At 32.3% G+C, this 23,373-nt stretch overlaps 2 pseudogenes; one reads left to right on the forward strand and one right to left on the reverse strand.

The window, feature by feature from the left end:
* Positions 1 to 12,158: 12,158 nt before the first annotated feature.
* Positions 12,159 to 19,439, forward strand: LOC102580724 (3-hydroxyisobutyryl-CoA hydrolase 1-like; annotated as a pseudogene).
* Positions 19,440 to 20,411: 972 nt separating this feature from the next.
* Positions 20,412 to 21,301, reverse strand: LOC102588011 (esterase PIR7B-like; annotated as a pseudogene).
* Positions 21,302 to 23,373: the final 2,072 nt, after the last annotated feature.

The raw sequence follows: 23,373 nt of genomic DNA on the forward strand, positions 1-23,373 counted from the left end.
AGATTAGTGAGTAGAAAAATAAAATAGAAAAAAAGGAGCACGTATTATTATTATTTTAAATTCAACACTTACATGAGCTTCTCACTCACTTTCCTCCCCGTTGTCTGAATTCCTAAAGAAGCTGAGAGCCATCATGCCTAACACTTCTTATAAGTTATAACAATGGCGGAACAATCCTATTCTGCTTTAATTACTCAACTTTTCGTCTTCCACTTTGTTATTTTAATCAATTAATTTGATTGTTTTTACATATCTATTCCAGTAGGAAGTAAATAATATTTAGTTTAGGTGAGTTTTATTTCTTCGTGGTTGTCTTTATGCAACCATTTTCTTTTTTATTTTAGGAACTTTTAGATGGTATAGACGTACATCAAATTATTAAAATAATAATCAATAAAAAATAATAATATACATAATTTAGCTAGCGAATGAAATAATTTTATGTGGAACGACAAATTAAAATGCATTAAAAACTCCTTTATTTAACTGTTATTTTTGGTTGTCAGGTTTTGGTGGAGGAGATCGGAAGTGTTCGAACATTCATATTGAATAGGCCAAAGCAGTTGAATGCACTTTCTGTTCAAATGGTATGCCAAACACGATATTCTCTGTTTTAAAATAAGTGACGTTTTACATAATTAAGAAGATATTAATAATATATTTTAAATTTGATCCCTAATTAAATAAATAATTTTTTATATAATTAAAAAAAAATAGGAGTATTTAAAAGCTACATTTTTTTCAAGGTACTCCCTCCCTCTAATTTATATTTAATGAATTGTTAGAAACTTTTTTCATATTTATGTCTTTAAATATTTCTTTTTAAAGAATGTGTCAAAACCTCAATAATTCATTTAATATGAATTAAAAGAGCATTAATTTAATGTATATAACTCGTTAAGTAATAATAAATATTTATAAAAAAAGCAAATATAATATGTGTATCTCATATTATTAAGCACAACGGCAAAGTACTTGAGAGCAATCAAAGTTTTTTGTATGCATTTTATCCATTGATATGTTATTTATTTCTTTATATCGTAAAGTAGCTAAAATTGTGTGAAAGAAGGACTATACTAATCTAATCCTAGAAAGAGTAAATTTATTATGTTAGAATCAAATTTTAAGGGCTTAGATGTTCAGTTCTAAGTCGAATCATTTTAGTCAAGTCGCAATCAATAATGAAGTTGTAAATTTATAAATTTTAAGACTTCTTATGTAGTTCTAAAAAGATTTAATGACAAAAAATTTAGTTACTTTTAAAAGTCCAAATTATCATAGTAAATTATTAAATTACAATTTTGTTCAATATATAATTTATTTTTAAAGAATAAGAAAAATAATATTTCTTGAAAGACCTTCGTGCTTTTAATTAATAATACAAAATACTATTTTATGAGATGAAGAGGTCATTTACTTGAATAGATAAAACTATGTATGAATAGATGAAGAATGTTAGTTGCCAATAACATAAATTTTAAATCACATAATGTTAATACTATACTCAAGTAAAGAAAACTAACTAATGCAAGTGAAATTATATATATCGAAGATAAGCAACTTAAGCCGATGTAATAATATCGAAGGCATGTATATATATTAAAGTTAGTTAGTAAAAATAGACATCTTCCTATAAATGAATAATTTTCTTAAGGAAAGTATCCGAGCTAATATCACAATTTATTTTGAAATAGATAGAATATTAACTAGCGTTTGATCAAATATTTTGAAAGTAACTTTAAAATTTTTTATCTTCAATATATCTAGCCATGGAATTTTTAATGACTCTTTCTTACAACTTCAAATTTTCTAATGAAAAAGGGTGAAAACTCATTTTTATTGAAGAATCAAAGAAAAACTCTTTTATTAGGATCTTCAAAAAGAAAAAAGACTATCTTCACTCAATTTTTTTTTTTCTTAATGCAAATGCATACCAAAACACAATTTAAATTCTAAAACTCACAACTTCAAAAAAGAAAAAAAATGTGTTTAAGCAAAAAAAAAGCTTTTAAATACTTTAAGATAAAATTAAAATAAAATTACTTTATAACACTTGTTTAAGCCAAAAAGCCAAAATAAAAATGTACTTATATGACTTGTAACTAGGGGTGTCAAAAGAATATGAAAAACCAATCGAACCGAATTCACTACAAAAAAAGTGTGAATTACATGGGGATTTTCCTGGGGATTAGTATGAAAATTCGCAGGAAACTTATTTTCCTGCAAATTTTCATTCTAATTCTCAGGAAAATCCCCATGTAATTCACACTTTTTTTGTAGTGAATTCGGTTCGATTGGTTTTTCATATTCTTTTGACACCCCTAGTTACAAGTCATATAAGTACATTTTTATTTTGGCTTTTTGGCTTAAACAAGTGTTATAAAGTAATTTTATTTTAATTTTATCTTAAAGTATTTAAAAATAGTGGAACAGATTTATGTTGTTTTTTAAATAAAATCGTGGAGTTTTATTTAAGTGTATAACCGTCCCGATCAATTGGGATGTTTATTTTAATTTATGAAAAAAACCAAAAAAATCTCGAACCGAACCAAATAATTGTAAATATATTTTGTATATTAACAACAACATGTTAAATTTTATATATAAAATGTTTTATAACATTTTTCAAATATAAATATTACCTAGGTCCTAGGCCTCTGGTGACCAGACGACTTTGGGTTTTTGCTCTTTAATTAGCATTTACTTAATTAAGTTTAAAATTAAAAGATACTATAATAGATACTTTATCAAGCAATACAACAAAACATACGCAAACACTCTATTAAATATTTAAAATCAAACAATACGGCAATAAAGTTTTACATTCTTGCTTTATTGGTGAAGAATTAAAGTGTTTCTTCAAGAACATATTTGTGAAAGAAATATTTTAATAATAGTATATTTCGAGGTAATATTTCAAAAGTAAAAAAAACTGAAAATTAACCGAACCGTACCGATAGCGAAGAGAAACCGATATGATTGAGATGGTTTTAAAAAATCTAATTTTGGTTATATATTATAAAATACCCAAAAAATTGAGATGGTATAATTTTTTAAAAATAATCGATCAAACCGTACCATTGACACTTGTAACTATAAGTCAAAATTGGGAATTTATCCAAACAAACTTTAGTATTAATATTTCCCCCTATATAATAAGTAACCAGAAAGAGTAAACGGTTACCCGAATCCGAATCCTCAGATGGGTTCGGGTTAGGATTCAATAGGTCGTTTTGTTGATCGTCCGGGTCGTAATCGGGATCTAGGGTTCCGATCAATGGCATCACGAGCGGCGATTTCTATGTAAGCAATCTTAAAATTACTCTGGCTGGCTATTGCCTATTCGTATCAATGTCGTCGTAACTCTCACCATTGCTTTTGAAATTCTGAATTTTGGAGAATTTGCCAGTTCACTATTTTTCAAAAAAATTGCCCAACTAAGTTTGGCTATTACATTATTTGAGTTGGTTTCTTTTAGGAAGGAATATGCTTTCTTGAAAAATATTTTCTAGTAAAACAAGTGGGTTTCTTGATTATTATTTTTTTCATATGTAATAAAATATATATATATATCTTAAACAACCTTTGTTTAGATTTATTAGTATTACGTTTAAAAGACAACCCTCTCTCCTATTTTGACAAATCTTTAATTTTGACATACCACATGCATGTTAAGATCGCAAGATTAAAGAGTGTTTTGGTAAGTTAAATATATCTTTAGTATAAGGTTCAAGTGTTACTTTGGGGAAAATGGAGGAAGTAGAAGAAAAAAGAAAACAATGGGTGGACTGATTTTGGGGGACCGGAGCTTTTGAAGTCACAAGACTTGCACATGATGTGGTTTGTTAGTTTTCTAACAGAGTTCGACAGAAGAATGGAACTTTGTTATATAATCTTCATTAAGTAGGTCTAATGATGTTTTGATTTTTGGTTTGCATATAAACCTTATTTTTATTATTAAAAGAAAGAATAAAGGGTACCTAATGACATTGAATCACTATGGAACTTGAAAAGCAAGCATGAATCTGTTGCTTGCTCATGATAATGATAGCTAGAACACTAATTTGATATTGGATTCGGGTTTTGTATTCTCATGCAATTATATGGCATAGGTTATTCTTATTAGAGCTTTTTAGTCATACAATCCTCGTGTCACATGACATTTGAGTAAATTTCTGGTTTCCTAATGAAATTGATTTGACGTATGATGACATGTGTTATAAGTGATAACTATTTCCTCAAACTTATTCGTTTGTCCAGATATCTCGGCTTACGGAACTTCTCTATGCCAGTGAAGAAGATTCTAATGTGAAGATGATAATACTAAAGGTATATTCAACAGTAGGAGGATCTTCTGTGATAATTAAAATTTCCCGTCATAGTTTAACATGAGGGAAACTTGATGCCGGATTTTGCCTACAAAAATATTTAGAAATTAAAATACATGCAGGCAGAGTTGCATTGATTTTGAGTTTCTCTATTCAAATCTTATTTCTTTATTGAAGAACTTCAGTTTGTTCCCTGTCTCATCTCTCGACACTGGGAAGAAAAGATCTTCTCGACATAGCTTTGGCTACATTTTCTCTGTAAGGACAAAGCTAGCCAATCAGCTACCTCTCTTTGGTATCTCACTGGTTCTGACCAACACTTGTATGATCACACCTATTTCTCTCCCGGTCCGGTTAGTCCCGGTTCCGGACTGGTTCGTTCATTTATTTTATTTTATTTTTTCTTAATCTGAAATTTTAAAATTTATAGCAGTTGGGCAATGGGTTTTGGGCCCCATCAACGGCTCTTTCACCCCCATAACTCCCCTTTACACCTCCCTACCCCCCAAACTTTTTTTAATACCCCAACCTTCTTAAAACTACATTTTCATCCTTTTTTTTAACTATAAATACCCCTAATCTTTCAGTTTTTTCACTCACAAAAATATCTTCTACTCTCTACTAAATTCTCTTATTCTCGTTAAAATTACGAATTTGATCTTTGGAAATTGGAGCTTCAAAATTCAACTTTCAATTTTCGGCTTCCGGTCATACACGCCTACTTTTTTAAGTAGACGTTTGGTACATTCGTTCCAACTCACTTTTCATTTAGTTATATTATTTGTTTGCATTTAATTATTTATTTTGTGAGTAATTAGTCTCTAGTCTCTACTTATTTAGTTATTTATTTGTTTAAAATTTTGCATTACATTTTCGTATTATATATAATTTACTCACTTTTTTATATTTGAATATGAATTTCGGTAAAAACAATGTTGACAAGGGTAAAACAACCATAGTTGATTCGATCACTAATTTATGGAGCTCAAAATCCAAGAAAAAATAAAAAAAATCGGTAGTACTTCTCAATCTAAAACTAAAAAAACTTCTCAATTAAGAATAAATACAGACGATTATACGCATTTTGAAGAAACTGTTTTTAATATTGATATTAATAGTGGATTAGATCCTTATCATGAACATTTACAAAGAAGGTTTGGTAATTTTGATGAGGAATTACCTGAAGATGATGAAAATGATGGTTCTGTTCCCGCTCCCCCCGTGCATCCTAGGCCTAAGGTAGAACGCGCTAAAAAATCAGTTGTGTGGCAATTTATGACTCAGAATGAAGATAAAACACAAGCTATTTGTAATAAATGTAAACATAGAATGAATCATAAAACTGTAGGAAAACAGGGTGGGACGGGACATTTGAGTAATCATTTAATGTCATGTTGTAAAAATGAATTTTTGCATGCTAAAGCTGTAGCCGAAGCTAAAAAGAATGGTACCACCCTTCCTGAAACTGTAGGAGTAGGGGGGTCTAATATGGTCCAAACACAATTAAATCTTTCTAATGTTTCTGGTTCTAGTATACAACGGTCATATAGTAGAGAAAAAGATCTTGAAGAATTAGTTAAAATGATTGTTGTTATGGGTTTGCCATTTAGTTTTGCTGAAAATTCCGGTTTTATTCATTATATTCAAATTTGTGTATAATCCACATTTTAAATGTTTTACTAGAAATACAATTAAAAAGGCTATCTTTGATTATCAAGCTCAAACATTTTCAATATCTTCGTCGTTTATTTTATTATAACCATTGTAAAATAGCTATTACTTCTGATATGAGCCGTAGTGTAAATGGTAATAATTATTTCACTATTACTGCGCATTGGATTGATGAAAATTGGACATTGCAAAAAAGAATTTAGGTTATAAATGTTGTGAAATGCATAAAACCGGTAGTTATATAGCTACAAACAATTATAGATGTTTTACAAAACTATGGAATTTGTGATAAAATAAGTAGTGTCACATTAGATAATGCTTCTAATAATAGAACTGTTGTTGAAATACTAAAACCGTACTCTTTGTCCCTATTTATATTGATGGTTTTCATATTAGGTGTGCTGCACACATATATAATTTGATTGTTAGAGATGGTATAACAATGTATGATGATGGTTGCACAAAAGTTGAAATTGCATGTCATTTTATTTTTAAATGTCAAGTTAAGTCTAGACGTAGAGATTTTGAAAATCGTTGTCGTGAATTTAATCTTCCACCTAGAAAAATTCCAAAATCAGTGTGTACTAGATGAATTTTTTTATTTAAAATGCTTGAATTTGCTTATGAATATAGAAAACCTTTACAAATGGTTTGGAATGCTCATAATTCAAATATGGCATATAGACTTGATGATAGTGATTGGAATAACATAAAAGAACTTATAGAATTCTTAAAAGTTTTTTATTTAACTACAAAAAAAATATCTGCACTTTATTATCCAACTATTTGCTCTGTTTTACCTAATATTTGTGCTATTTCTAATAAATTTTATAAATTCAAAAATAAACCAAGATTTGAAGAATCTGTTAAGAAAATGTTTGAAATTTTTAAAAAATATTTTATTCCTATTCCTCAAATTTATTTAACTGCTTGTTTGTTAAACCCACATTACAAAGATGAAGGTGCATCACGAATGGTTGATAAAATATATTTTAATTTGGGTATTGATAGTGAAGATGATGAAACACCTAGTTGTCAAGATGTTAAAGATAGTATAAAAATTGAAGCTAGAAATTTGTACGACTTGTATAATTCTGATATAAGGAATGTAGTACATAACGAAGAGCCTCAAAGTTCTAGGAGTAGATATAATAATGAAGATGATATTGATGATATGATAGATGGTATTATTGAACTTTCTCATAATGATAGAAATGATTTTGATGCATATATTAATCAAAATACAGAACCTACTACCCTTAATTTTCAAACGATTTAAAATAATTAATTTTATAAAAAATCCAAATATTTTTCTAGCTTATTTTAAAGTAATTTTGGCCATTTTATAATTTTTAAAATAATAAATATATTTCATTAATTATATACGTAATTAGTATATTTTGTAAATGTCTTAAAATTATCAAAGATTTTTACTTTGTTAAAATAAATATTTTTCTAGTTTGAATTATGATTTAAATTTTCGGATTAATAAATTTATATATAAATAGAATAGTTTATGGATAAGTTAATTATTTTATTTCATTAAGATTAAAGAGCTTACAAATTAGTCATATTAATTCGTCTTATATGAATTCTAGCCAAATCTTCTAAAATTAATTCTTTCGGCTACTTCTTTAATTTGTTGGCCAAATTGTTAATTAATTTTTCTACAATTTTAGCCAAAATCTAATATTTTCTTTAACCCTTTAGGACATCTTAGTATTAGGCCTTTTTTTTTTAGATTTCTCATGCCCAATTCTTATCCAATTAACCCTTGGCCCACCTTCTTTTTTCAATTCAATACAACAGCCATACCAACACTGGTACAACAGCAAATCACCCCGACCCACCCCTTTAATTACCCGTGACCCGGCCCGCTTCCTTTTCCTCCACCAAAATATACCCAACCCAATAATTCTCAATACAACAGCAGTACCAAATGACCCCTGTACGTCTTGGCCTTCTCCTTCACGCAAAAACGAGCAGAAACCCAACAATGTTGCAACCAGAAACGAGCCAGCTGCCCAAAAAATCGACCCAAAACACGTGCCCCATCTTCCTCCTCATGTCCCTTTCAGTTCGTACAAATCGCAGCAGGCACGCGGCTGTCCCATTTCCTCTTCCGAAATGGGACGAAATTTCAAGAAAAAGGGTGTTTCCCTTAAATGGTGAAATAATTTTGAGTTTTGAAATTGAAAGGGTCCCTTTTCTGTCCAGATTTGGATCCGTTTTCCCTCCTAAAATGTGTCCTAATTTCGGTTTTAAATAGCCCTTTGGTTCTTCATTGAAAAGAGGGGAAAAAAGAGGGGGAGATTACATTGAGTTGGAAAAAAAAATTAGGTTGGAGAAAGAGGAGACAAAAAAGAATACTGTTGGTACAGAGTTATAAGAAGAATTCCAACTTCTATAGTTATAATTCAATAGTTTCGAGTTTTGAGGTCTCGGCTTAAGCTCTCCGTTCTTTTTCGCCGGAAACTTCCATTGGAGTTCCTTTCACGTGGTGGTGGAAGCTTCGTAGTTCAAGCTCGTTGTTCCGGAACGCTGCTCCGAAGAAGGTAACCCCTCTTCCTCTTAAATTCGTTTTGTCATTTCGACTAAATTCAAAGGTATATTAGTTAGTTTTAGTTCACTTTGTGATTCAATTTGATGATTTGTTGTTTCCTATGATCTGTTTCTTTATGAAAGCCATGGTCATGTATTGTTTAAAAATGGATAAATTTAAGATCCTATCCCTAGTTACTGTCTCTTTCCCTTTTCCTCATGGTATAATGTATAGCATCTAGGATGCAAATCGATTTAAGTATTACATGCCATTGTTGCTTTAATTTCATGCTATTTTGGAAAGGGATAGGTTGATGTATCTTACTAAATCTACCAAGATTTCCCCCTCTTTTCATAGCTTACAAATATGTGGTGGTTTGTTGCAAGCTTAATTAGTTTGTCTAGCTTTGGGTTGTTTGCTTCTATGTATTGTTCTTGATGTAATAACATGGAGATGTGAGGCAGTCTTGACCTTTCTGTTTCAAGTGTTTATCATTAAAAGGTTCCCAAATGCTTAGTTAAATTCACTGTTTGGTTGAGCGTGATTTGTATTCATGTTTGAATAGTAAATTGCAAATGTTAAAGTTCCATTTTTATCTTATTTTTATTCATGCCTGGAGGATATGCATTATCTTGTCATATTTTGTTATTGTTTTTTTTTTTGTTCATATTTTAATATACAAATTCTCTAATATTGCATAGGCTTGCTGTTGCTTCTCCATTATATGAAATGCTCTAGTTTTCTGTCGTGAATTGTTTTTACTTACAAAAAATGCTAAGATTGCTCAATTTAATATCTAGTTTTGGTTAAATTGATTTGTCTAGCATCTAATTTGATTGAAGTATTTTCATACCATTTTGTTGAGTTTAAATGTTAGGAGTCAACTGGACCAATTTTGTGGCAATGTGTTTTCTCCTTTATTTAGTCGTGATTATAATCTATTAAACTCAACTCCTTGTGAATGACCTTTATCAATACTAATTAGGCCCCTTTTTTATTTAATATTGATGCATCATTGTTTGTTGTGACGCATGTGATCGCTGATGGAATCCTATTTGGACTCAAATACTCCCTCATTTGCATTCTAATCGGGCCACGAAGGCCCAATAGCATTATTTCATGAGTCGGTCAGCCAATGGAATTGACGTATATGTATTCGGAGCGGATTTACGGGATTATATACACTAGTATACATCTAGTGTATGCGAAAAGTGGGGAAATGGGCCTAAAAGCTCTAAATTCCAAAAATTGTATTTTGCTACTTTGGGCTTATGCCCCTCGTCCTTTTTTATTATTGCCTTGTTACAATTTAGGACAGGTGAAAAATTGGGCCTAAGGCCCGAAAAAAATAATATTTTTTACGTTAGTATAAGACAGGTGCAGGTGACTCAAATGGGCCCAAATACTGGCCCAGGCAAACAGTAAACCAGACTTGGGCCCAGATTTCCTTCTTTACTTTATTATCTTATATCTATTTACCTGTCGATATTTGTTGTTAGTCTTAAGGTTACTACGATTTAATTCCCCGAAAGATAGTCATTCTAAACTAATCTTCTAAAAATTAACTAATTAAATACTCGCTTCCTATAATATTGAAACATAATTTATCAAAGTATTTTAACTTAGATAATATCTAGTACTCCCCTTTTCCCCTTAAAATAGTTCTAACTATAAAACGACTCAATTTTGCAATTTAAGTTAAAGTTAAATTATTTTAGCCAAATAAGTTAATTGTCGGATAACCGCATTAGCGGATATTCTAGGTGCCTTAAAAACCTTCCTAGAATATTAATAGGAACCTCGAACCCCTCTTTAAATATTTTCAATCGATTTCCATGTTTTAATCTTTTGAAAAAATAAGTTTTCTTAATTTTACTTTAAAAATTAAGTGGCGACTCTTAAACCAGTCCAAAATATATTTTCCTAAACCTACAATGATATTGATGATATGATAGATTATATTATTGAACTTTCTCATAATGATTGAAATGATTTTGATGCATATATTAATCAAAATACAGAACCTACTACTATTGATCTTCTAGAATGGTGGAGCAATCGCGGCCAAGGATTTCCAAAACTTCAACCGGTTGCTCGAGATGTGTTAGTTATTCAAGCATCTTCAGTAGCTTCGGAAGGCGCTTTTAGTGCAGCAAGATTTCAAATTGGAGAGCATAGATATTCATTAGCAGCAGATAGCTTGGAGATATCCGTACTATTTAGAGATTGGATTAATGGCGAGAGAAGGAGTTATGGTCGTCAACCTTTACCGACCAAATTTGAAAATGACGTTGATGAAATAATGCAAGATTTTAGTGATGACGGCATTGATGCAATGGAAGAACTAGCTAGTCAACCAATTCCAGAGCATGTTACTAGAGAAATATTAAATGATTTAAAAAAAGATTTCCTTGATAGCATGAACTATTAAATTTAAATGTCTATTAGTATGAGTATAATAATTCGAGGTCTAATTCAAACAGAACCCTTCCTAGAAGGTGGCTGTGTAGATTAGATTTTTTAATACTCTACTAATATTTTGTAACTCAACTTGTACTATTTAATTAATATTAATAAAAGTATAGGCTATTCGCCTTAATTATTTTTTATTATTGTCTTCAAAAGTTCAAATTTAACTTTTAAAGTATGAAATTTAAACTTTTATAGTTTTAAAGTTTGAATTTAAATTTTCAAACTTTTAAAATTTAAAGTGTGAAATTTAAATTTTATAGTTTTATAGTTTTAAAGTTTATAATTTAAATTTAAATTTTCAAACTTTTAAAGGGTGAAATTTAAACTTTTATAGTTTTAAAGTTTGAATTTAAATTTTCAAACTTTTAAAATTTAAAGTGTGAAATTTAAATTTTATAGTTTTATAGTTTTAAAGTTTATAATTTAAATTTAAATTTTCAAACTTTTAAAGGGTGAAATTTAAACTTTTATAGTTTTATAGTTTTAAAGTTTGAATTTAAATTGCAAAGTTTTAAATTGTGAAATTTAACTTTTATACTTTTAAAGTTTGAAAGTTTGTATTTAAAACTTTAAAAGTATAAATTTTTTTGCTTCTAATAAAATTATAAGAGTTTTAATATTATTTGTGTAATGTTCCTAATTTTTTAATTTTAATAAAAAATTTTTTTAATTATAATAGTTGGGACCCGGTTTCCGGTCACGTCCTGTCCGGTCTGGTCCGGTACCGGTCCGTTACCGGTCCGGGACGGGTACACTGATTTTTTTCCGGAATTACTGGTTCCGGTTCGGTTCCGTCCCGTGGTGCCCGGTTCCGTTCCGGTAGTCCCGGTTCCGGTCCCGTTGCCAGCCATATACCACACTATCCCTATTAATTAATGTTTAGTATTATGTCTTGAAAAATGATTTAGGAAATTAGTAATTAATGTTAAGGGTAAAACATGAGAAAAATAATTGATATGTTAAAAGTGACAAGTAAAAATGAAAGATTTTTTTTGGAATAGTAGACAAGTAAAAGTGAATGGAGGGAGTATTAAGTAGTTATTCTTACCTGTAGGACCCTGCAAACTTACTGGATTGAAGTAAGATCCAAAATAAGTACAAAGAAGCTTATCTGGATACCTTCATCAAATCATTTGGTAGTTCGAATGAAAGGGAACGTATTGGTTTACTTTCTTTCATGTAGTTTTATGTTTTATAGTTTGTCACGAGCTCTGGTTGTATGCTGCAAAGTTCTGTTAGAGCCCCTGTATATAGTACAAATATAAATGCAGAGATATCTCAGTGGCAGTCAAGAAATGTTACTAAGGTTCTTGTATCAATATTATCCAGGGACAGGGAAGGGGTTTTTGTGCTGGTGGTGATGTTTCAGCTTTTTATCATGATATTCGCCAGGGTACGTATTTTCTAAGTTGGTAATATCTTGTCAAATACAATCTATAGATGGTATTTAAATTAGATCCATAACCTGAAGCTTAACTCCTCAAGTAATTTCTTTCAATCACATAAGCTCAGATGTTATCCAAGTCCATTTCTTTGTACTAGTTTTGCTCTTAACCTGGTAACTCCATCTTGTTTCTCACTTTCCCAAGACGTTATTTTTTAGCAATCAACACATAGTACCAATAAGTGTGCACTCAAGGGTGTGACCTAGTGGTCAATAAAGTGAGAGAAGAATAATGAAGTCTTGGGTTCAATTCCAAGCGGAGGCAAAAACTAGTAGGTGACTTGTTTACATCTGTCTAAGCCTTGCCACTCCCGTCTGTCTAAACCTCGGAGGGAAGAGTTACCCAGTACGTACATGTGTTGGCGGGAGATAGCAGGTTTCAGTGGAATAGTCTAGGTGCTCTTCAAGGCGCGTGCACTGGATATGGACAATATTTGGGTTGGAAACCCAAACCTACCTACATTTTGTATTGTATAAAAATCCATTTTGTATGAAAAGGGATTTCTTGTTTCAGGAAATAGGAGGAATAGGACCTTAAACTTGGTTATTCAAGTGGCGCTGGAGATTTAGCAGGGATGAAGGAGCAGTCTGGGTTAAAATAACTGAAACCATTTATGGTAGCAGACAAGGCTGGATCCCATTTTAAAAGTTTGCACACTAGATGAGGAGTTCGGAAAGAAATCTGTAAACTATGGGAAGGGTTCAAGCAGTGTAATAGATTGTAGATAGGGAATGGAAACAAGATCAGATTCTAGACTGTTCTTTGGCTGGTGATGATTGCTTGAAAGGAAAAATCCATGAGCTGTTTAGTTGCTGCAATAACAAAGATGAAGTTGTACAGAGTTTAATTCAAATTCAGGCTGGCAGGTGAACTTTTAAATGATTGGGTTTCTGTCTGTTACTCCTTCAGCTAGGATCAATCCACATAAATCAAAGTTAAATGGATTCGCTAGTGTGGATAGCTTGACGAGCATTTCAACGATGACATAATAATTTGAAAAGTTCTTGTTACAATTCTCGAGAGATTCAAGTCTAAAATCTCTTCCCCAGAAGAGTCTAAAGATCTCTCTACCATCTCTTTAGCAGAACCAATAAGTGCTCTTCAAATACAAGAGCAACAAAGAGCCTTCAGACTAGACAAGGTTACTCAGGGTGCTTTTTATGTACAAAACAAAAAAAAAGACTAAGTATCCTCTTTGCAAATACTGCAACAGGAAACACCACTAGAAAAGTGTTGTTGGTGGAGACCTGATGCAATATGTGGAAGCTGCAAACGATGAAGTCATCTTACAAAAGTATGCAAGTTCAATGATCTCTCGAAACAATCGTCAAGAACAAAAAGCAGAAGCAAAAAATTGAGGAGGAACAACATTTATAGATTGTAGCTGAAGCAAAGGAGTGCTGAATATTGCTTCTGTTACTGTTGATTTGCTAGAATAATGTCGTTAGCTATACGAGGAGTATACTCTGTTTAAATTTAAATGTCTGTTAGTTTATATTTTAGGTTTTTGAATATTATTCTGCAGTTCTTCTGTTCTCAAGTTGTTTAAAGCCTTCTATGCTTAGATTTTTTTAGAGAATATTCAATCATCTTTTCAACCTTCTTGCTGCTTATCTTTTTTTTTTTAAAACCCAACAACAACTATGTTCTTTTAGATGATTTTTATGTTTTCCAATAACTTGGTAATTTTAAGTACACACAACTTTATTGGCCCCATGACTTTAGTCTAGTGGTAAGCGCACAATACATATCGTGTGGGTTAGGCGCATGTCACAGATTTAAACCCCCATGCAATCAAAAGTGTAGCATTTAGGTAGGGAAGGCCAGAGGGGCAGGCCCATTATCCACAGAGTTTTGAACCTTGCGCCCTGGCCCTTAGTGATTTTTTCGGTTATAAAAAAAGTGCACAGCTTAATGTCCCCAGTTACATATTTATTTACTCATGCTTATCAGGTTACTGGAAACTCTGTGCTAATTATTTCCATGAGGTGTATACCTTGAACTATGTGATTTCAATGTATAGCAAACCCCAGGTTATATTATATTATGTCTAAATTTAGTTCTGTGATATAACTTTCTTTGAGGTTTTCCTTAATCTTGTTTGGGCTTCCCATTGAAGGTTTCCATCTTTAATGGAATTGTCATGGGAAGCGGAGCTGGTGTTTCTATACATGGTAGATTTCGAGTTGCAACAGAAAATTCGGTATTCCCTCTACTTGAGTAGTAGGTTAATCTCAATGTCTATTTGATCTTTGCCACATTCTTTGTGGTTTGCTTCAAATTTGTCTCTTCATATCTTCTCTTAGGGAGTAAAACAATATATGAATGTTCATGTGGAATAGCTGCAGCAAAATAGATTGGAATCCTAACAGTTCTAAAATGAAGGATTCATGTCCCGGCTCCAGCAGAACTTTTTGTAATTAGTATCAGAGCCTTTATAAATAAAATTTACCTATTTTCATCAAAAAGGAGGCTCTAGCATAACTAGGGAAAATTTATAGGAAAACCTCACAAACTGTAAATCTTCATGACCTTTAGTTTGTACCATGGATTTGCATTAAGGGTTTATTTTTCTTAGGATGTAAAATGTAATTAGTACCTTATTCAGACTTCGTGCTGGTTGCTATGTGTAATCGGATACCAGAAACTTCATGTCCGATGTATTTTTTTTGTATGTCTTTCTGTAGGTGTTTGCTATGCCTGAAACAGCTCTGGGACTCTTTCCTGATGTAGGTGCCTCTTACTTTTTATCAAGGCTTCCAGGATTCTTTGGTAATTTCAGTAGCCACATTGTTCATATTTATAAAGAAAATTACTACTATTGATGTAGTTCATTCAAGTTCCATTGTGGAGTTGTCTGCTGTTTTTCATTGTTTGAAATTTAAGTCACTACCTGGTTCCTCAAGGTCCATTAGTTGAGGCTATATATCTTAAGAGAAATGGTTAGCTCAGCTACTTTGCATTTACTGCTGCTGCTTCGTCCACGATATCCTTAAAATCAAAAGTAAAAAGAGTCAAAAGCAAAAGATAGGTCCTTCTCCTGCAGAAGGTGTTCAAAAGCTTGCCGCAGATGCCCCATGGATTAAAGCAGCAGCAACTATGTGCCTTTTGGTGCATCTTCTCTTATATTCTGATTTTTCTGGACACTTTAATCTGTTTTTCACCATTAGCCATTCATTGATCATGTTTCCCCATTTAAATGTAATTTTTCACTCATTACACAAACTTAGGTCAATCTTTTTTGCATAAAAGTGCCTATAAAACCTTTACCCTACAGATACTTCTGGGATGTTAGCTGGATGTGAGCCTTTGTTTTCACAGTTATGGCTGAATTTTTAAGTTTAAGTTATTATAGAAATCAGCCTTAGTTTTCAGCTTTTCATGGTGATTGCTGAATTTCTTTAGATCATTACAAATGTAAAATATCCTTTCAAGACATGTATAGAATCTTCTCTACAAGGATATTTGAAAATTGGGGTTTTTCATAAAATCGCTGACATGTTTGAATGAATTATACCTGATTTTAGTTAGAATTATGATCCTTCCTTTTCTTCCCTGATTTTATTTATTCTGATTATGTTGCTATTATTGTGGTGGACCATTTCCTATGTTGTCAATGATGCCCAGAGAATTTGTACGTACAAATATTATGTCTTGTTTTACCCTAGCTTTCTTATACTCTTTGGTAGGGGAATATGCTGGTCTTACTGGTTCTAGGTTAGTTGGAGCTGAAATGCTTGTGTGCAGTCCTGCAACCCACTTTGTATCATCGGATGTATACTACCTCAATTTTCAGCATGCTCTTCCCATTTACAATTGCTTCTATAGGAAATCAATTAGGTTTCTATTACTAATATATGTGTAAGCTGATCAGTATGTTATCATAGTGGCAACAGTGATGTTACCCCCTTTACATGTGATAACTAAATTGCCAATCCACTGTCTATCTGTAGATGCCAGTCTTATGGTGCTAAGACGGTACCCTTATCTGTCGTTTGTTATATAGGTTTTATAAATTTTAGGTACGTTCTATTAAGACGTTTCATCTCATCTAATTGGGACCATGATTCTTAATTTTGAGTGTGCACTTTAGCCAATGTATGCTAGATAAGTTATGTGCTCAATATTAAACCTCCAGTTTGCTATGCTGTTAGCTGCAAATTGTTCAGTAGTTTCATGCCTGTGATAATTAATCTTCTGCTGTTTCGTTTCCTAAATAGTAATTAAATTAATTATTAGAGCTTTATAAATGTAATATCAAGAGTACAGTGTGCACATTGAGTGTGGCCTAGTGGTCAATGAAGTGGTTGAGAACCCTGAGGTGTCAGATTCAAAACTCAGGGGAGACAAAAAACAATCTGTCCGACCCTTGGTGGATAGAGTTACCTGGTACTTGTTGCTGGGGAATTAGCCGAGATGTGCGAAAGCTGGCCTAGACACCACAGTCATAAAAAAAACAGTACAGTGTGTACGTTGAGTATTATTTTTTACGGTAATTGGTTACCCATAAATATGACTTCAAAGTACTTGGAAAATTCTCTGTGATTTCTAAATTATCTTCCCCTGCAGTTCCAATCTAAACATGCTTGTAGGAATTTGGATTTTGTCAACCATGCTTGAAATGGTTCTTAGATGGATTTGTGGAATCTTGATCTAGCCACTAGTGGATTTTTGAGCTATAATTTGCATTTGGGGGTGTAGAAAGCCTTTCCTGAGTTGTATTGGCACATCTAAAATGTGGTTCATTGATCTCGATATACGTCAAATTGCATAATATTTGTTTATTTGTTCATTCCTCCCCTCTCTGATCTAATTTGAATCCTTTGTCTCTTCCTTCTGTTCACAGAAACTGCCACATTTAGAACAAGCACTAGTTAAAGTCAATACGAGTGATCCAGATGCTATATCTGCTATCATAAGTTGCTTCTCCCACATACCAAAGTTGAAAGAAGAAAGTCCTTATCACAGGTGAGTTCATTTAGTATCTCTATTATGATGTTTGTGTTCTTGCTGATTTATTGGAAGCTTACCTTCTAAACACAGTCCCAGTGCCTAGAGGTGATTGTTTGAACTTATTAGAGAACATGTTATTGATGACATATCACAGAAGTCATCGTCTATGCTCTTCATTTTTATATTTCTCTCATATTATTTTTCTTCCTGTTGTTGTAAGCCTATTTTTCCTCTATTTTATATCACCATTAGAAGCTTAAGATGATGGATAGCATTCCAAAGTTACCATTGTCTCTAGGGAAATTCTGTTCAATTAAAACAAACCAGTAGTCTTTGGAATTTCATGACCTCTTTCTCAATGGTATTTATGCGTGTAGGATGAAGATTATTAATCGCTGTTTCTCTCGAAGGACGATCGAAGAAATCATATCTACTCTTGTAAGTTTGGGAGATGGATGATCATTTGATGTGTTCTCTTTTTTTCTGTGGTGAAATTACTTTGTAAAATTCTGATACTACAAGTTACTAAAATACTGTGCAAGAACTTCACATGATTTTTTAATAGGAAAGTGAGGCTTTGGACAGGAAGGATGACTGGATCTCTTCAACCATTCAGTCGCTGAAGAAAGCATTCCCCTACAAGCCTTAAAATTTCCTTGAGATCAGTAAGTCAATTGCTACCTTGTGATGCCATTACTTTGTTACCTGAACTTTGTACGATTCTTTCTTCAGGTTGATAAGATATTGGTCTTGTAGGAAGAAAGACTGTAAACATCATATCTCTGGTTGATAATTTGAGGAAAGATATTTAGCTTGGTTTGATATTGGGGAGGTTAATGCATAAAATTGACCCTGAAGGATAAGGTTTTAATGCAGTTCTTTTATGCTAGTATTAAGCCAATAAGGATTGCAGACTTTCTTTAATGTTAAAATTCAACATAATCCTGTGAACTGTGGGTACGTATGTGCACTACTGTTGAAACTTTGTGCATCATGGAAAGAGTTGGAAGATGGATACTGAAATCATTTTTCTTATTCATGTAATCATATCCATACAGATTTTGCAGTCTTATGAGATGTGGTACCATATTAACGACATTGGTAGATCACGATTTTATGCTTGGATTAAGATTATTTATTTTGTTTTTTAAAATTTGATACTAGAATAGTATTGTTGTGATGCAAGTTCTTCTAATAGAAAATATGATGATGTCTGGCTCAACAACCACATGTTGAATCTCTTTCTACACAGTCCTAATTCCTTGATTTGGCCAACAGTTTCTTTGGAGAGTTGTTGAGTATCTGCAGATTGTTCATATTGGTTTCCTTTTTCTGTTCCAGATAAGGGAAGGGAGGCTGCAAGGTGTTGGTAGTTGCTTTGTCCGTGAGTATAGGATGGTTTGTCATGTGACGAGGATAGAATTTAGCAAGGATGTTGTTGAGGTACAATATGCAGTCTTTCAGCATATTCTACTGCATTACAAAACTGACTCTAAACTTTTACTGCAGGGATGCAGATCCATACTTATCGACAAGGATAGAAATCCTAAGGTGCGGTATATTCATTTGATCATGGATGATCCTGAACTTAGATTTTGAGGGCTTCTTTCATTCTTGTGCTTGTCTTTTCACATATTTTTCAGTGGGAGCCCTCCAGACTGGAACTAATTAGAGATGATGATGTTGATCGTTACTTCTCCAAGGTAGATGATGAAGATTGGGAAGACCTAAAGCTGCCTCCAAGATCAAATTTACCTCGATATGCAATTGCCAAGCTTTAAAATTGACCTCTTAAGATCTTGCAATATTCTACATCATGTTGCTCTCTATTCTCTAGATCATTATGAAGGTGTCAATTAATATTATTGCAGAGTGGTACACCAAATAAATGCACATCACTCCTTTGTATAAATGCCAAAGGTAAGATAAATTACTACATGATACTTGCCATTGAATTGAAATGTCAAACCTCAAGCACAAGGGTAGATTGTGCAACACTTAATAATACTTTGCCATTAAATTGTACAGTCCGTGTACTTGTCTTATTCTGAACTATTTGATTTACAAGCAAATGTGGTTCCTGTCTAGAAACACAAGCAGCATGATTTAATTTTGTTTTGATCTAAAAATATCCCTACTGTTAAGTAGATTGCCACAAATCACAATCATCATCGAATATATCAAGTATTTGATATTTTTTCCATGCATGTCACAAAATTCACTTTTAAATATTCCCACAAAATACTTGAGATTTTGCTGTGTCATATTTTTTATGACAAATTTGGGTGAGTGATGGTGATTTTATTGATACAAATTATAATTAGATGCTACACAATTCATCGTAATTGAATAGCTTTTTAAGATATTTACTCCAAACTAACCTATGAAATTAGAAGCCGTCCATTAGGCATATCTTCATGGCTGGTACCAATTGATTAAAATCCTCAAGCAAGTAGTTTCGTGATTTATTTGAGAGCACAGTATGGAAAAAATTAAAGTAGTCCATTTTTAAGCAAAAAGGAAGGTATGCCACCAAAAAGGAAGTTTCGTGTTCTCTTTTTATTTTTCCTTTTTCTTATTTCGATAGCTGGCTAGATGTGTACAACTCTTTCATTAAAAAAATTGTCTGGTCGGTTATATATAATCAGACCTTAACCATTCTGTGGGATGAAATATCCTTAAGCTATAAAGAGTTCTGGTATGGCCAAGTATTTTCTGTAAGATTTTCAACACTTCTTCTTTGGTATCAACTTCTATTCCTCCTCCACATTGATGAGATATAATTGTTTGGTCTTGAACAAAAAATCAATAATTAGGGAAATAGAAGTCGTTTATTAGTGTCAATTCCAAACACAAAAATTACAATGAAGGAAATAACAACCGATAGAAAATGATCGAACTATCAAATTACGTAGGAAATAACAATCAAATATGTGAATTGACTGAAGTTTTATTCTAGCCTTAAGCCTGCCCCCTTTGTTCTTTTTAATTAACAGCTCTTTAGCTATACTTGTTAGCGATGCTCAGAAAAGTAGTAAAAAGTTGTCGGGGCTTAGACATCATGGTCACGTGGTCAGAGCCCTGGATCTCTTTCACTTCATCAGGTGGATTCTTTTCAATCATCAACTTTATAAATTCCTTCGTTAGGGCATTATTTTCAGCAGCAACAATGAACACTCGCCTAACGGATCCATACCTTTTGCTTGAAAGAACTATCTCCTTAAAAATTTCTTCCGCAGGATATAAATAAACTGGCCTTACTAGAGTAGTGGCCAGCGCCAAATCCTAACACCAAGAAGAAGAAAAAAAACAACTTTAAATGATCAGTTCAGTCAGTGATCAGCATTTATTTGCTATTTCAATTGTTGCAATTATATATTATGATTTTCTTACCTCAATTGGGCTGAGATGGTAAATATTAGTTGCCAAGTACTTGGGTCCATTGTCGTATGTAACACAATTATCAAGTTTACCTATCACTGCACTGGCCGCTTATAATGAAGTATATATATATTTAGTTTCAAATTAAAGTTTAAACAAACGAACGGTGGTTATGAATATGGAAAATTGGTACCTCAGTATAGACGGTGGTTGCATCGATATTTGGACCACCGAGAAATACAGCAACTGAAATCTTTTCTGGGAAGGTCTCCATGGCTTTAGAAACCAAAGGCATGACCTACAAGAATTATTTTTTTATGTGAAGCCATGAACTCAGTTAAGTAATCAGAAAAATTTGGGATTTCAAGGGCCTGTTTGGGGTTGATCCCTGAGTGAAGAGCTGTTACATGCATTATGCCCTGAAGATGTCATCAATCTTGTACCAACACCAGGCTCCGTGGAATGCAGTATGAACTAGAACGCACAAAGTGCGACTTGCTTTTCTCCATATCTTCGTTTATTTTTCTGTTGAAGAAGGAACCATTCATTACTAGGCAGCTTTATAATTCAAGGAGTTTGATTCGTGCTATGTAGACGTCAGGCTATTGTATTTGTCGGTAGATCCAAGCTTTGAACTCTCTGTGTTCAAGTTCAATACTTCACCACAGCTAGCTCATTTGATTTACTACTACTTCTTTTGGAATTGGTGTTTTTAATTAGTAGGATTTAGTGCACAATATATGTGATTCTGATTAGAATTTTTTCATGTAGATAGAATTCTTAAGGACCAAATTAGTAGATATTATGAATATATACATCCGTCATACTTTTGGGACATTGGTGCCCCTGCCGTAAAAAAACTAGAGCATATAAATAGAGACACGTGGTGTAATCTTATCCGTCGATAAATGTCGGATCGGTGGATAAGATTATGACACGTGTATAGAGGGTATATATGTTCTAGGTTTTGAACGGCAGGGGCACCAATGTCCAAAAGTTTGACGGAGAGTATTTGCATACCATTTACGATAGTTCGAGGGTATATTTATCCTTTTTCCCTTATTTGTATGACTGAAATCTTTTTAAAACAAGTTAAAAACTCAAATATTTATTCACTCTAAATATATATAACAAGAGACGAAAAAACACAAACACGCGACTATATAATATATCCAGAAATTGTCAAAATAAGTTTGCTTTATTTCATAAAGACAAGAAATATCATAAAACGGGAAACTTGAGGGGAAAAAAAGGACGAAGAGGTGTTTTTCTTTTTAAAAGTCTTTGTAATTGATTTGTCCTAATCTGAAACAATTATTGAACATTAGTTACTAGAGGGAATACCAATTATTGAACATGTATCTCCCCTTTGGGTGTAAATCACGTGATTAGAAAATCAAGTTGGATTAGTGAAGGCTCCACCGCCAGTTGACGTGTGTGTGATAGAATTCATCGTAATTTATTTAGAGCATACAATTAAAATGAATTAATTCAGACGAGAGGAGTTCTTCGAGTGATAAATGCCTTCTAATACCTCTAACCCTAACTTTGTGAGTTCAAGTCACAAAGGGAACAAAAAGACAAATCACTCAAATAATGATTTCGAGTTCAAAATTACTTATCTATTTGGTCGATATTGTAATGGCGAAAACTTTCAAACCTACAAATTAACTTATACAAGCCCAAGTGAACCCCAGACCTTAATGTGCTACTAAGATTCATCATGACTCGGGAGATTCCTTCTTTTCTGATTAAGATCTGACTTTGTAGATCTTTGTTCATTAAGTAACAAAAATATGTAAAATCCTTAACTAGCTAGTTCTCTACCCCATATAACAAGAACGGTTTAACCACCATTCTGTAAAACTTACTTTTAAGTTTAGGTGGTACCTTCTTATCACACAAGACTCTAGAGGCAAGATGCACTTATTTGTCAACTATAAACTTCTATATTTTTTTTTTTATAATTATTGTTTTTATTTTAAAATTAAATTTAATTATATAATTACTCTTATGCAACCAAATACTATACTTATAATTACATTAGGACAAATAAATGGGTCATCAAATTAGGACCACGTATATTTTTTCTTTTCTTTTCTTTAAATTCAACACTTGAATGGCCTTCTCACTAACTTTCCTCCATTTAATCAGTCTCAAATTCTCAAAGAAACTGAAAAGCATTATGGCTCAAACCTCTTCTAACAATGGCGGAACCGATGAGGTGCAATATATCCTATTCTACTCTCATCACTCAACTTTTAGTCTTCCACTTTGTTAATTATTAATCACACACTATATAGTTACGCACCAAATTATTAAAATAATAGTCGACAAATATAATTATATTAATGATCATATACATATTTTATCTATAATTAGTGTATATTAACTAGCGAATGAAATTATTTTAGTTCCAACGGCCAAATGCATTTAAACCCCCCTTTTTAACTGTTATTTTGATTTTCAGGTTTTGGTGGAGGAGACTGGAAGTGTTAGAACATTCATATTAAATAGGCCAAAGAAGTTGAATGCACTTTCTTTGCAAATGGTATGACAAATATGAACTTACTATATTTTG

Source organism: Solanum tuberosum, unplaced genomic scaffold (assembly GCF_000226075.1).
Source record: "Solanum tuberosum cultivar DM 1-3 516 R44 unplaced genomic scaffold, SolTub_3.0 scf00073, whole genome shotgun sequence".
Taxonomy (NCBI): domain Eukaryota; kingdom Viridiplantae; phylum Streptophyta; class Magnoliopsida; order Solanales; family Solanaceae; genus Solanum; species Solanum tuberosum.